Raw genomic sequence first — 14,780 nt, 5'->3', positions numbered from 1 at the left:
ATCTCCTTGTGGGGCTCATGGAATAGCAGCTCCCATGGTAACGGGCGGAGGCCCAACCATCTGGGACTCGTTATCTAGCCTTTTAAATACTTTTTTTAAAATGTTTTTATTGGTTTTACAATTATTTACAGTGACACTTGTTATGGATAACACACAATAATAAAATTAAAGAAAGAAAAACAGGAATCTACAAATGGAAATATTGAGGGACAGACAAACCTTTACACAATTGTGCAAATTGACCTATGTACAGGAATGGGGTCCCTGTTTTTGAGCCTCCTGGAATTTTGCCACAACCGCACTTGCTCATTTACGCTCCTGCTGCCCCCCCCCCCCCCCCCCCCCCCCCCCCAAGACTAGAACATACCTGGGGAGGGAGGGGGGATGTTGGCATAGACGTTTGTGCTTCAGGTTCGGTGTTGTGGCTGCCCCCATGCGTGCCTCAACCCATTGTCTCTTCTGGCTCCCCTGTTATGCTTGCCCTGTGTGTGTCGTGGTGTCTTCCCCCACTTCTATCCCCCCCCCCGCACGTCTATCCTACCGCCCCCCCCCCCCCCCCCACCCCCTCATCTCTCTTTACATTGTCCCGTTTGGTCCTCCCTCCCTCCTTGTGGATCCATGTCCAGTCATGGGCTATTTGTTTTTTTTTTATCATCAAATTTGATTTACTTAAAGGATATTCACAAGTACCTTTATCAGACAGGGTGAAGGAGATTTTGGCTTTTGTGATGCCAAATGGTCTGTATCAGTTTAAAGTCGTGCTGTTTGGAATGGAGAATACACCAGCAACATTCCAAAGATGAACCAAGAAGGTCATGTCTGGAATTAACAATTGTGCAGTGTACTTTGATGATTTGGTGGTGTTGTCAAATGTGGAAGGCATTTGGTACATAGAATATAGAACAGTACAGCACAGAACAGGCCCTTCGGCCCTCGATGTTGTGCCGAGCAATGACCACCCTACTCAAACTCACGTATCCACCCTATACCCGTAACCCAACAACTCCCCCTTAACCTTACTTTCTAGGACACTACGGGCAATTTTAGCATGGCCAATCCACCTAACCCGCACATCTTTGGACTGTGGGAGGAAACCGGAGCACCCGGAGGAAACCCACGCACACACGGGGAGGACGTGCAGACTCCGCACAGACAGTGACCCAGCCGGGAACCGAACCTGGGACCCTGGAGCTGTGAAGCATTGATGCTAACCACTATGCTACCGTGCTACATTTAAAGGAATTATTTGATCAACTGCAGGAGCCTGGATTGGTGGTAAATTTGGTTAAAAGTGAATTCCCCAAAGCTCCAGTCACAATTTTAGCCCATACAATTGGACATGGTCAAATGGCCTCACGGAATGTGAAGACGAAAGCTATTGAGGAGGTTCCAATAACATCAACGACGAAAGAAGTTCTGAGATTTCTGGGCATGATTAGTTACCACCAAAAATTTGTGACAAATTTCAGCAGTGTGGTTGCTCCACTAACTGAATGTCTGAATGTTTGACCATCGAGAAGGAGACACTCGAGTTTGGTATTGGCCTAACAATATTTTGACATTTATGTTGCCAACAATTAATTGGAGACAAATGTATATACAGAACATTATCCATTTAACTTTTCTGAAAAGTTTAAGGATTGAAATGTAAGTCTGTTTAGATAGTGTTTATTGTTACATTTAACTTAAAAATTATACGTTTCTGGAAGAGAAAATGTGATTGCCGATGCTTTATCATGACTTTGAAGTGTGAGAAGACTGGAACACTTGAAGGTGGAAAAGAAAGACTGAAATGGACTAAACTCATGTTTACATTTGCATGTTTAAATGTAATATATGTATCTTACACAGTATTAGCTAAGTTTAGTAATGAGATATGTTGAGAGTGAAAAGGCTTGGAGAAAATGAAGCCAATTTTTTATATTGTTGGTTCATTTATTAACAGAAGAGGTGTGATGAAAGTAGGAGTTTCAGATGTATTGTATTATAGGTATTTGGTGTAGTAAGGGTTAAAATATGAGTTAGTATTTGACTGACACAGTCATATTTCCATAAAAGAAATCCTAGTTTGAAAGTCAACAATATTCTGAGCCAGAGGTGTAATTAAACCATCATAAAAAACTTAGGCTAATGCAGTTTTGTTTGGATTAAAAGGATTACTTGTGGAGCTAATTTGATTTCAGCTTGGTATGATGATGTTACTGGGTCCTCACTCCAATCAAGTTCACAGGAGGAAAGGGCAATGTGCATATCAGGTGCAGAGTTCAGCAAGTTCCTTTGTGCTGTCTTCACCTTTGTGAGGATGGAAAATCTAACGTTGTACATGTTGGTCATTGTGAAGGGCAAAAGCAACAAAATGCTTGTTTTACTCAGCACTGGATACTCCTCAGAGATGCTACTCCACAATTCTGACAGCTTCATGGATTTGTAGTGTGCCTCCCCGCACTGGCTCCCTGCCCACCCTCCCCGCACTGGCTCCCTGTTCACTCCTAAACAGGTGAGGCACAGAATTTAGTCTCTTCATTTGGAGGCAGCTGTAAGTTAATAATTGACTCTGTGGTCTCAAACCGCAAAGGATTTTTCACCTACTTCTCGTTCAAAATCTGAAACTTCTCCGCTGGAAGGTAGTGACAAAAAGTATAGAGTAGGGTGCCATGTGGCGCAGTGGTTAGCGCTGGGACTGCTGAGGACCCGGGTTCGAATCCCGACCCTGGGTCACTGTCCGTGTGGAGTTTGCACATTCTCCCCATGTCTGCAAGGGTTTCACCCCCCACAACCCAAATATGTGCTGGTTAGATTGATTGGCCATGCTAAATTGCCCCTTAATTGGAAAAGAAACTTAACTGGCTACTCTAAATTAAAAAAAGACTATAGATTAAAAATGACTTGGTGATAATGAATGAATGCTTAATGCATTGATATGGCATTTAGCCATTATGTTCTTTTAATGGAAGTGTTAACACCAATAGGGTTATGCTGTTACTACTAATATTTCACAGCCTTAATGGTTTAGATCGATGGCCTTGTCTCAGAAACCTTTGATGAAAAGTCCTCGACCTGAAGCATCAGGGACATGTTGTTAGCCACCTCACTGGTGGGAAACCCCATGGGATCGAGTAAAACATCAGTTTTATACTCTTGCAGGACCTTAATCATGACTGAAACAATGTTACTTTTGATTCTGCCAGTTGATCGAAAGGCTGCTTAGGTTCAAATAGACCCATTCATGTTTCTTTCTCGAAGGGTGCTGCTTAATCTACCACATATTTCCAGCACTTACTTCTGATTTTTCCAATATGTGCGATGTTTTGTTTTTGCAATTTATAAACTTAAGTGTTTAAAGTTTTTGAAATTCAGAACAAATTGATCTGCATGCTAGAGAGAAAAAGACAGATGAATCTTCTTGTGCAAACTTGGTTCTAACATTTCATTTTGTTGATTTTTATTACTCTTGAATTACGTAAAGATATTTTTAAAATGTAAAATAGGTAAATCATCATACCTGCAATCTCGCTAATCTTTTGCCTGATTTGGTCTCTCTCTCTCTTAGGCAGTCCCTCAGAGTCGGGGATGACTTGCTTCACAATACAAATGAGTTCTCAGGAATGCAATGTATCAGCTACAGTCTCAGTCATAGATGGGGCAGATGGTGGTTGGACGAGCAGGTGGGTGAGGTGTCCGGTTGCCCTGTGCTCCTTTCACTGTGGACGCTTGGCTTCAGCTTGCTCTCAGTGATGAAACCTGAAGAGTTCAGTTCCTTTCAAGATGCTTTTCCTTCAGTTGGTCTTGGGCTAGGGATTCTGAGGTGTCGATGGGGATGTTGCACTTTTTGAAGGAGACTGAGGGTGTCCTTGAAGCATTTCTTCTTCCCTCCTGGGGCTCACTTGCTGTGTTGAAGCTGTGAGTAGTGCTTGTTTTGGGAGTTTTGTATCAGGCATGCAGACAATGTGGTCACTCAGTGGATCAAATGATCGAATGTGGTCAGTGCTGGGGATGCTGTCCTGAGGAAGAACACTGACAATGGTGTACCTATCCTGCCAATGGATTTTCAGGATCTTAAGGAGGCAGTGCTGGTGGTACTTCAGGGTTTTGAGGTGCCTGCAGTATATAGTCCATGTCTCTGAGCCATATAGGAGGGTGGGTATCTGTATTGCTCTGTAGACCATGAGCTTGGTGCCTAGTCTGAGGTCCTGCTCTTCAAATACTCCTTCCCCAAGAGAATAAAGGGTGCACTAGCACACCGAAGACAGTGTTGACCCTCGATGTCTGCCCTTGTTAACAGGAGGCTGCCAAAGTATGGAAAGTGGTCTACGTTATCCAAGTCCTCGTCATGGATTTTGATAACTGGATAGCAGTGCTGTGTGGCAGGGGCAGGTTGATAGAGGACCTTTGTCTTACAGGTGTTTACTGTAAAGTCCATGCTCTCATACCTTGGTGAAGGCATTGACAATGGCTTGTAGCTCAGCCTCTGAGTGTGTGTAGACACAAACATCATCTGCATATTGTAGTTCAATAGAACGACCTTGGATCTGGATTGCATATGGTGGAGGTTGAACAGATTCCCATTTATCCTGTAGTTTACTCCACTCCAGCCTTAAACTTGCTGAGGTTGTGACGGAGTATTGCAACAGGGAAGATCGAGAAGAGTGTCAGTGAGATGACACAGCCTTAATTGATCCCAGACTGAAATTCTGCAATAGCTTGGACAGAGTCACCTCTCTTATCAACATTGACTGCACAATGGGCAGTTATCATGGCTGCCTCACGGCGCTGAGGTCCCAGGTTCGATCCCAGCTCTGGGTCACTGTCCGTGTGGAGTTTGCACATTCTCCTCGTGTTTGCGTGGGTTTCACCCCTACAACCCAAAGATGTGCAAGCTAGGTGGATTGGCCACGTTAAATTGTCCCTTAATTGGAAAAAATGAATTGGACACTCTAAATTAATTTGAAAAAAATGAAAAAAAAAAATTGCACTATCGACTGAGGCTATAATAGCTGGCTATTGCAAAATCTTTTAGGGGTAAATATTAATGGGACAGGACTTTCGTCAGAGCTGCACTCACACCATCACTGTAACCTTTCCAGACATGCAGACGGAATCCCATTTTCACCAGTAAACAGGTTTTTTTTGCACACACCTGGCAACCTAATGGCAGCAGTGTGGGAGTGACTCTGAGGGCAATCTGTGCCGAGATCTATCTGAAGTTCCCAATTTAAAACAAAAAGCTAGGCCTAGTAAAGTCGTATTGAGGTCAGAACAATTATCTTCAAACTTTTGTGTTTGAGGTATCTAAAATCTTCCCTCAATTCATGATGCTCGACCTCAAAAAATCAAAATACTGGAAGTTGTACCAAGTGACGTGGAAACAAAAATTAAGTTTTCGAGAGGGGTGTCGCCGAATTGCTTTGAAAATAAATCCCTTGCCTTCAGTACTCACAACTTCTTGAAGTCATTTTTAAACAGGAGTATAACCGGGGCGGAATTCTCCGCAACGGCCAACGGCGTCGTGAAACGCGGAGTGTTTCATGACGGCGTCGGAGGCCATTCCTCGCCCCCTATTCTCCCCCACCCCGGGGGCCTAGGAGCGACGTTGCGGCCATCTTCCCCTCCGCTGCCCCGCTAGGAGCGGAGTTTCGTGAAACTCAGCTGCCGGGCCTTGACACTTGCGTCAAGGCGGCGCGGCAATAATGACGCGGCCGGCGGCGCCTTAGTGACGTCAGCCGCGCATGCGCAGGTTGGCCGGCTACAACCTGCACATGCGCGGTTGCTGTTTTCCCCTCCGCTGCCCCGCAAGACGTGGCAGCTTGATCTTGCGGGGCGGCGGAGGGGAAAGAGTGCATCTCTTAGAGACGCCGGCCCGACGATCGGTGGGCACCGATCATGGGCCAGTCCCCTCCCGAGCACGGCCGTGATGCCCGATCCCTTCTCCGTCCCCCACAGGCCCCAAACTTACCTTTCGCGCTATGTTCACGCCGGCAGCGACCAGGTGTGGTTGCCGCCGCCGTGAACAGGTCGGAAACGGCAGGCTGCTTGGTTCATCCGGGCTGGAGAATCGCGGGTCGCCGTGAAAAATGGCGACCTGCGAGTCTCCGAGCACGCCATTTTGGGGGGGGTGGGAGAACCGTGGGGGGTGCCAGAACGGCCCTCCCGCGATTCTCCCACCCGGCCTGGGGAGCGGAGAATCGCGCCCCAGGTGTATGTAATTTATACAAATCTATAATCTGTTTATTGCTGGACTAGCAAATGATCAAGCTTTGTTCAAATGCCTGATTAGTTGCTTTGGGGCACTGTCTGTGCTGCGGTGTGCAGCTTGGGAATTCTTCATTGCCTGTAGTATGGAGTCTGCTTTCAGAGATAAGCAGCAGTGTGAAGCAGAAGCTGCAGCTGGGACCACAAGATCAAATATACAGATTGTCTTTGTGAATTAGAGAGGGGCAAGAGAACTGGGGAGAAATTAGAGGGAAGAGAATCTCTGGTTACTGTTGCTGGTTAAGGAGTGAAGGAGAGAGGAGAAAACTATGCGAAAAGATTGTTTTGTTTGGGTAACTTTGTGGGAAGATGATTTGGGGAATCTGTTAAACTTAAATTCATCCAAATGTCACTTATTCATGTACACTAACTGGAAAACTACCAAAAGCTGATCAAAATAGTTGACATCAACCCTGACAAGTTGACAACAGACCTGATTATAAGCTCATCTGTAGAAACCAGCAGATAGGCTTTGCAGTTTAGGTTGTAGATATACAACATTGCTTTACTTGCATTGTGTGTGTCTGTGGTTGGTGGGGCGGGGGTGGGGGCCGGGGGGGCAATATGTGAATGAATGCTTGATGAGGGAACTCAAATGTTTAAGTCATAAAATTGTGCATTTCTAGAGGGAGGGGATCATGATGTACTGAAAAATGTTGATTTTCTATGCAGAGGTTCTGCCTTCATTTAATAGATTTTTAATGTTTAAAAATGGTAAATAAATGCCTTGAATTTTAAATACCTCAACCAGACCATCACTTTTCGAAATGTTAGTTTACAGGCCATTTTTCTGCATACAATCTCACGCCCACCTTTAACTCACTCCATCTGCCCAGTTAAACAAAGCACTAAACACCCGCTAGACTCAGTTCACAGATACACTGTACCACATCTCACTGCTCATCTAACAGAGATTCTCTATCCTCTGTTAATCCTCTCCATTCATACTAGCACATTTGTCCAATTCCTTCCTTGATTCATCATGACATCTTCTGGTCCATCCACATTCTTGTTTTCCACAATGTGGAGATGCCGGTGTTGGACTGGGGTGAGCACAGTAAGAAGTCTTACAACACCAGGTTAAAGTCCAACAGGTTTGTTTCAAACACGAGCTTTCGGAGCACAGCTCCTTCCTCAGGTGCTTCCTCAGGTTTTCCACAGTTCAACCTACATAGAACATAGAACGATACAGCGCAGTACAGGCCCTTCGGCCCTCGATGTTGCACCGACATGGGAAGTCAAAAACTAAAGGCCATCTAACCTACACTATGCCATTATCATCCATATGCTTATCCAATAAACTTTTAAATGCCCTCAATGTTGGTGAGTTCACTACTGTTGCAGGTAGGGCATTCCACGGCCTCACCACTCTTTGCGTAAAAAACCTACCTCTGACGTCTGTCCAAATCTATTACCCCTGGAACTCTTTTCTTGGAAACCAGCCGTGGCATCCTAACTACTCGCTCTAATCTTACCTTGTCATCTTTCCTAACATTGAAATAGCCAGTATTTATCCTTCAACCAAAATTACTAAAAAAAATTTTGTTATATAAATTTTGCATACCTAATTATTTTTTTTCCAACTAAGGGGCATTTTAACGTGGCCAATCTATCTAACCTGCACATCTTTGGGTTGTGGGGGTGAAACCCACGCAGACATGAGGAGAATGTGCAAACTCCACACGGACAGTGACCCAGGGCCGGGATTCAAACCCGGATCCTCAGCAGTCCCAGTGCTATCCACTGCGCCAAAATTACTAAATTTATCCCATAACTCTGTGTGGGACCTTACTTTGCAGAAATTGGCTGCCACATTTCGCACATTGCAACAATGTCTGCACTTCAATAGCTGCAAAGCACTTGGGGTCATGCAAAGTGCCATATAAATGCAAGTTATTTCATGATTTTATTACTTCAAACTTCCCATTCAATTAATTCTGGAATTCCTTCACCTGACTCCCTGTCAATTAAGGCTGGCACTGACCTTCCTCATCCACCCCAAATCACTCCTTCCAGTAGCTGCTTTCACCTGTTTCTTTTTCATCGTCATCCAGATTCTCATCCAGTAGAATCTGTAATGAACAGGCCGCTGTCTAAAGGTTCATCACAAATTGTCAGTGCCGACAGATCATCACTGCTCACAGGAAAGGCCCAAATTCTGGAAAAGTGAGCAGTACACTTTAACCCTATTCCCAATCAGCTTGACAGGTCCCTTTCATTCATCATTGAAGAAGCAATCAACTGGCTGCCACAGGTTTCCAACAATTGCTTGATGAGCCTCCCATGCTGTTAGAAATGACAAATACAATAAAACCCCTGCCTTGCAGTAAAGGTCCAGCAGCTAATGCTATCTCAGCCGAGCTCTATAAGGCCTGGTCAACTGAATAAGGCCTGCTCACTGAATTCTCTCAGTCCATGTGGGAGCAAGGAACCATCAGCAAGAATATAAAGGTACCTCCATTGTCTGCCTCTACAAGCTGAAACAAAGTTACCAGTCTTGTGGCAATCATGGAGAAATCTCACTCCGCTCTATTCTTTGCCAGAATCCTCTTGAACTTCTCAGTTGGACACCTCAACCAGGATCTGCTCCCAGAGAGTTAAATGTGGTTTTGGAAGATGTTGAGGGACCACTGATGTGGTATTGGCAGTTAGACAGCTGCAGGAGAAATGTCAAGAACAAAACATGGAGCTCTACACCATATTTATTGACCTGACCAAAGCCTTTGACACGGTCAGCCATGAGGGCCTTTGGAAGATGATGGAGAAATTCAGCTGCCCTGAGAATTTCATCACAAGGGTTCCACAGTTCCACGACGGAATGCTCACTAGTGTCCTGGATGATGGTAAATCTTCTGATCTATTTCTGGTCGCTGATGGAGTTAAAACAGGGCTGCATCCTAGCGCCAATCCTCTTCATGTTTTATTTTCTATGTTGTCCGATGCCTTCCATGCTAGAGATCCTGGCATCAAATTCAGACATCACATGGACAGGATGTCTCAACCGACTCCAGACAAAGACCAAAGTCTCCAAGGACATCCTTACAAGATTTCCTGTTTGCTGGTGACTGCACTAGCTTCCGATTCAGAGCTGGATGTAAAATGTAGCATTTTCTTGGTCTGCGATGTATGCGGCAATGCCAACCTTACGATCAACAACAAATGACCAGAATCTGTCAACATGTTCACTTGTCTCAGCAGCACTCGCTCTCTCTCTCTCTCTCTCTCTCTCTCTCTCGAAGTGTTTAGATTGATATTGAGACATGCAACAATTGTCACAGCAAGTGTGGACTTTGGCAGACTTTGCTCACCAGTGAGGGAATGAAGAGTCTTCCTGGCGAGACTGGTGTCTGCTTGACAAGCTGGAAATTTATAGGGCAATAGTCTTGCCCACTCTGCTCTATGGATGCAAGATTTAGACTGTGTACCAGCAACATGCTAAGAAACTCAACAACTTGAGCTGCCTTTGGAAGCTTCTGAAGATCAGATCGCAGGACAAAATACCGGACACTGAGGTGCTCAGCCGAACAAGCTTGACAAGCATCCACTGTTCTTTTGTTGTAAGTATGATGTAATACTAAGCATGCTTATTTTCATAGAATTTACAGTGAAGGAGGCCATTCGGCCCATCGAATCTGCACCGGCCCTTAGAAAGAGCACCCTACGCAAGCCCACACCTCCATCCTATCCCCGTACCCCCACTTAACCTTTTTGGACACTAAGGGCAATTTAGCATGGCCAAACCACCTAACATGCACATCTTTCGATTGTGGGAGGAAACCGGAGCACCCGGAGGAAACCCACGCACACACGGGGAGAACGTGCAGACTCCGCACAGTCACCCAAGCCGGGAATCGAACCTGGGACCCTGGAGCTGTGAAGCAACCTCTATGCTAGTTCACATAGTTCTAACCACTGTGCTGCCCAAATTTAGTGGAGAACATGGGCATCGATTCCACTACCTCTCGCATGCAAAATGAGCGCTCTACCACTTGAGCTAATTCCCCCTAGTCAAATATTGGTGTAATATTTTAGATTGTGAAATAAATACAGAACTTTTATTTACACACAACTTACCTAAAACAAATTTAACACAAATAGATTATTTTTAAAATCAGTTACTGGTTGGAATTGAATGGCTTGATGTCTAGCCGTTGAGACTGGAAGCAGCGGTGGGAACTTGGGGGAGTTTTTACCTTTGGCAGCTAATTAAAAATTAATCGCCAGGACCGGCATTTAATTAACGACAGTGGCCAATCTCCGCCAGAGGACGTTAGAGCTGGTCATTGCTGAGGCTGCAGGAGGAAGGCAGCAACTATCATGAGGCACCCTTGAAGGCCAGACAGACAGGAATAAACCCTCCAGCAGCACTATTGGTGATGTGATGTAATCATTTCCACCGGGGGGCTCCTGTGTGGCCCATGGAGCGCCCAGATATGAAAGCCACCTCACACCCTCTGGGAAACAGCTAGGAGATTACCAAAGTTTACCTGACTGCCTCCCCGTGCGGCAGGGCTCCATCCCAATGCTGACAAAATGCTGGTGGGGGCAGGAAGAGATTGTTAATCGGCCACTTAATTGAATTAATTGGGCGCCTGCCTCTGGTCATTAGACAGTTGCATAGCAGCCATTTCCACTTCTGAGCATATCTGTTGTTGTGGGAAAACTTCAGGCTTCTTTTCTGATGCCTTCTGCCACCATTTTACCAGCACTCCCACCTTCCAGCCTGTCTCCAGAGAGCTTGTAAAATCTGGTCACTGCAAAAGCAGCAGCCAGTTTGCGTCAAACAAAAATTTACAAACTATAAGTAAACAAATTATAGGATGACCTCTTTGATGTGAACTTGGTTGAGGGACAAATGCTGGCCAGTGCTGTATAAATTCACTTTTTAAAAAGCTTTATATGTTCAAGCTGCAATGGGCCCATGATTTCCAGGGTGGCCTATTTTAAAGCACTCAATGGCTTAAATTTGAGTGTTACGTCATGTACAGGCCTATTTGTGGCAATTAAAGGTTGCTTTGTCCCAAAAGTTTTAAGAACAGTACAGAGAGCACAACGTTAAAAGAAAGATACTGTTTCACAATTACATCGAATATGCTGAACAGAAACCAGCCATTTAACACAACCATTGCATGCCAGCTTTGATGCTGCACACATACCTTTCCCATCCTTTCTTAGCAAACTCTATATCAGCAGAAACTTCAGTTCCCTTCTCCTTCACATGCTTATCTAGCTCCCCCTAAAATGTATCAGTACTATTCACCTCAATTATTCCCTGAAGTAATGAGTTCGACATTCTCGCCAATCTCTAGGTAAAGATGCTTTGTCTGAATTTATTGAATTTCTTGATAAGTGACGGTCTCTAGTTTAGCTCTTCCCCACGTGAGGAAACATTCTATCTATGTCCACTGTATCAAAACCTTTCCTAATTTTACGGGCTTCTATTAGATCATCTCCATCCTCTACAACTTCAAAAATATTTTATCGGTTGAAAACACATTGGCATATTGCAAAAAGTGCTTATAAAGAGATAAGAGATCCACTCTGTTCATTATTTCCTGATAGATATAACCTTGCAGTTCTGTTATGATCTTATAAACCTTTTTTCTAATCTCCCCAATGCTTCGATAACCTTTCTATAATATGGTGAGCAGTACAGTACACAAAACTCCACAGATGGTTGAGGTTAGATACAAGTTTAGCTTAACAAAGCTACTTTTCAGTTCTATCCCTTTAGGAACAAGCCTGAGTATTTGCTTTGTTATTTTATGGCCATGTTAACCTGCCTTGCTACTTTCAGCGACTTCAGTACTCTCAAATCGACACCATTTAGATTTTCATTTTCTAACTAATTGTTAACTACATTTTTTCTATGATGCCATTATGCATTTTTAGCAACTTCCTCATACAGCTTACGAGAGATTATTGGCACCCTCCACCCAATCTCTGATATTTTGGCAGTGGTCATTGACCCAGGACTCAGCATTTGTCTTTTAAGTTTCCTTCCCATGTCAAAGCTGCATCAGGCACTCCTGAGGAAAGTGGCCATCAGCCGTAGCAGGATCACAGTTGATTGGACTCCAGGTACTGGACTATCACATGTATCACCACACTGACTGGAGATCAACAAGATCTTTTGTTTCAAACAATATTAGCTTTATTGGAGTTTTTAAAATATATATAAATGGTGACAATTTAATTATGATTGTTAGCCTTAAATTCCATGGGCTATGTTTGTACAGAAACTTACCCGATCATCTGTCATTATTTCACCAGAAGAGCGGCAAAAACCTTGGGAATATTCTCGGTGTTGTTGAGTTTTCTGGAATGTTCATGGCTTTTGAAATTACGGCAGACAGCAACAGAACTCATAAAATTTACCCATCCCCCACTAATTTGGGTTTTATAAATAGAGGAATGGAGTAGAAAAACGGGAACGTGATGACAAACTTTTATGAAGCACTGCTTCAGCAACTAGGGCAGGGGTGGGCAAACTACGGCCCGCGGGCCGCATGCGGCCCGCCAAAGGTATTTCTGCGGCCCACCAAGTCATTAAAAAAAAAAAAAAAATTTTTTTTTTTTTTTTTTAATTTTTTTTTAAAGTTAATGGGGGGGGGCTGTTGGGTTACTTACTGGTATAGGGTGGATACGTTGACTTGAGTAGGGTGATCATTGCTCGACACAACGTCGAGGGCTGAAGGGCCTGTTCTGTGCTGTACTGTTCTATGTTCTATATGAGGCGCCCAGAATCATAACCGGGTGAAGTAATTATTTTACTTAATATACTATGCGGCCCTTTGTGAATTGTGAATTTCTGAATGTGGCCCTTGCACGGAAAAGTTTGCCCACCCCTGAACTAGGGTATTGTGTTCCATTCTGAGCACCACACTTTATGAAGGATGTGGAGGCTTTAAAGAGAGTTCCGAAGATTGAGGAACTTCAGTTCTGTGGATAGGCTGGAGAAGGTGAGGTTCTTCTAAGAGAAGAGAAGATTGAGGAAGTTTTGATAGCGATGTTCAAAATCATGAGAGGTCTAGAGAGAGCAGGTAGCGAGAAGCTGAAGAGGGCCATGGAGAAAGGGTAGGTGGGGAGTGGGATAATCTAAATTGCTTTTTTAGAGATATGCACGGGTACAATGAACTGAATGGCCTCTTTCTGTGCCATCGCTATTCTACAATTCGATCAAAGGAATGTGGCACTGCTGAGGGTGGTAAAGAGCATTGCTGTCCACCTGACCAACTGCAGCTTCCAGAAAATATATCCCACAATACCTGTTGTACCCCATCATCAAATTTTCTCCAAGCATTAATCCAAACCCATGAATTTATTCATACTGCCCCCACTGCCTCACCTGACAGTTGATTCTATATATTCATCAACATAGAAAAGTGTAATATTTTGATCTTGCATGGATGTGGATAAAAGGAAATATATTTGTCTGTTTGCCTTCAACAATGAAATCAGAGTATAACTCATCTGCCCATTCCCCATTTTATACCCTCATTTCCCAAACATGATCAATGTTAGGAACTACCTTCTCTCCAGACCCTCATTTTCTAGATAGAGTTGGAGACAAATAGGAATTTGACTGAAAATTGCAAGATCAAGAGACAGGCAAATTAAAAGTATTACCAAAGGTGAAAAGAATTACAGGCAATGACAAGGAATATGTGCGCACAAAAATTAGGGAACTTAGAAATTTGAGGCCAGGAGATTCAATTGGAAGCATAGCTGGGGAATCTGAAAGTGAGGAATCATTAAATGTTTATAATAATCTTTATTGTCACAAGTTGGCTTACATTGACACTGCAATGAAGTTACCGTGAAAAGCCCCTAGTCGCCACATTCCGGCACCTGTTCGGGTACATGGAGGGAGAATTCAGAATGGCCAAATTACCTAACAGCACGTCTTTCGGGATCTGTGGGAGGAAACCTGAGCACCCGGAAGAAACCCATGCAGACACAGGGAGAATGTGCAGACTCCAAAAGACTAGGAAACTCAGAAACAGAAGCAAACAGATAAAGGGAGAGCATAGAGAACAAACACTTTATTGTTTAAAGAGAATTATGTGGAAAAATAATAAAAAATTAATAGATTTTCAATTATTTAATCACATAGTCATGAATCACTGATGTTTCATATGTTTCATTACAGTTTGAACTATGATTAATTCAATTTTCTTTTTTTTCCCTTTTTTTAAATTTAGAGTACCCAATTAATTTTTTCCAATTAAGGGGCAATTTAGCATGGCCAATCCACCTAGATTGCACATTTTTGGGTTGTGGGGGCGAAACCCACGCAAACACGGGGGGAATGTGCAAACTCCACACGGACAGTGACCCAGAGCTGGGATCGAACCTGGGACCTCGGAGCCGTGAGGCCACAGTGCTAACCCAGTGCGCCACCGTGCTGCCCTCTTAATTCAATTTTCTAATACAGTATACAATTAAACTTTCCTTCATTGGGGAATTATTAAAAAGCTCAATAAATCAAACTCACATTGGGAAATGAACATGTGAATTTACATGAGTAG

This window comes from Scyliorhinus canicula, chromosome 10 (genome assembly GCF_902713615.1).
Source record: "Scyliorhinus canicula chromosome 10, sScyCan1.1, whole genome shotgun sequence".
Taxonomy (NCBI): Eukaryota; Metazoa; Chordata; class Chondrichthyes; order Carcharhiniformes; family Scyliorhinidae; genus Scyliorhinus; species Scyliorhinus canicula.
This window is presented reverse-complemented; position numbering follows the sequence as displayed.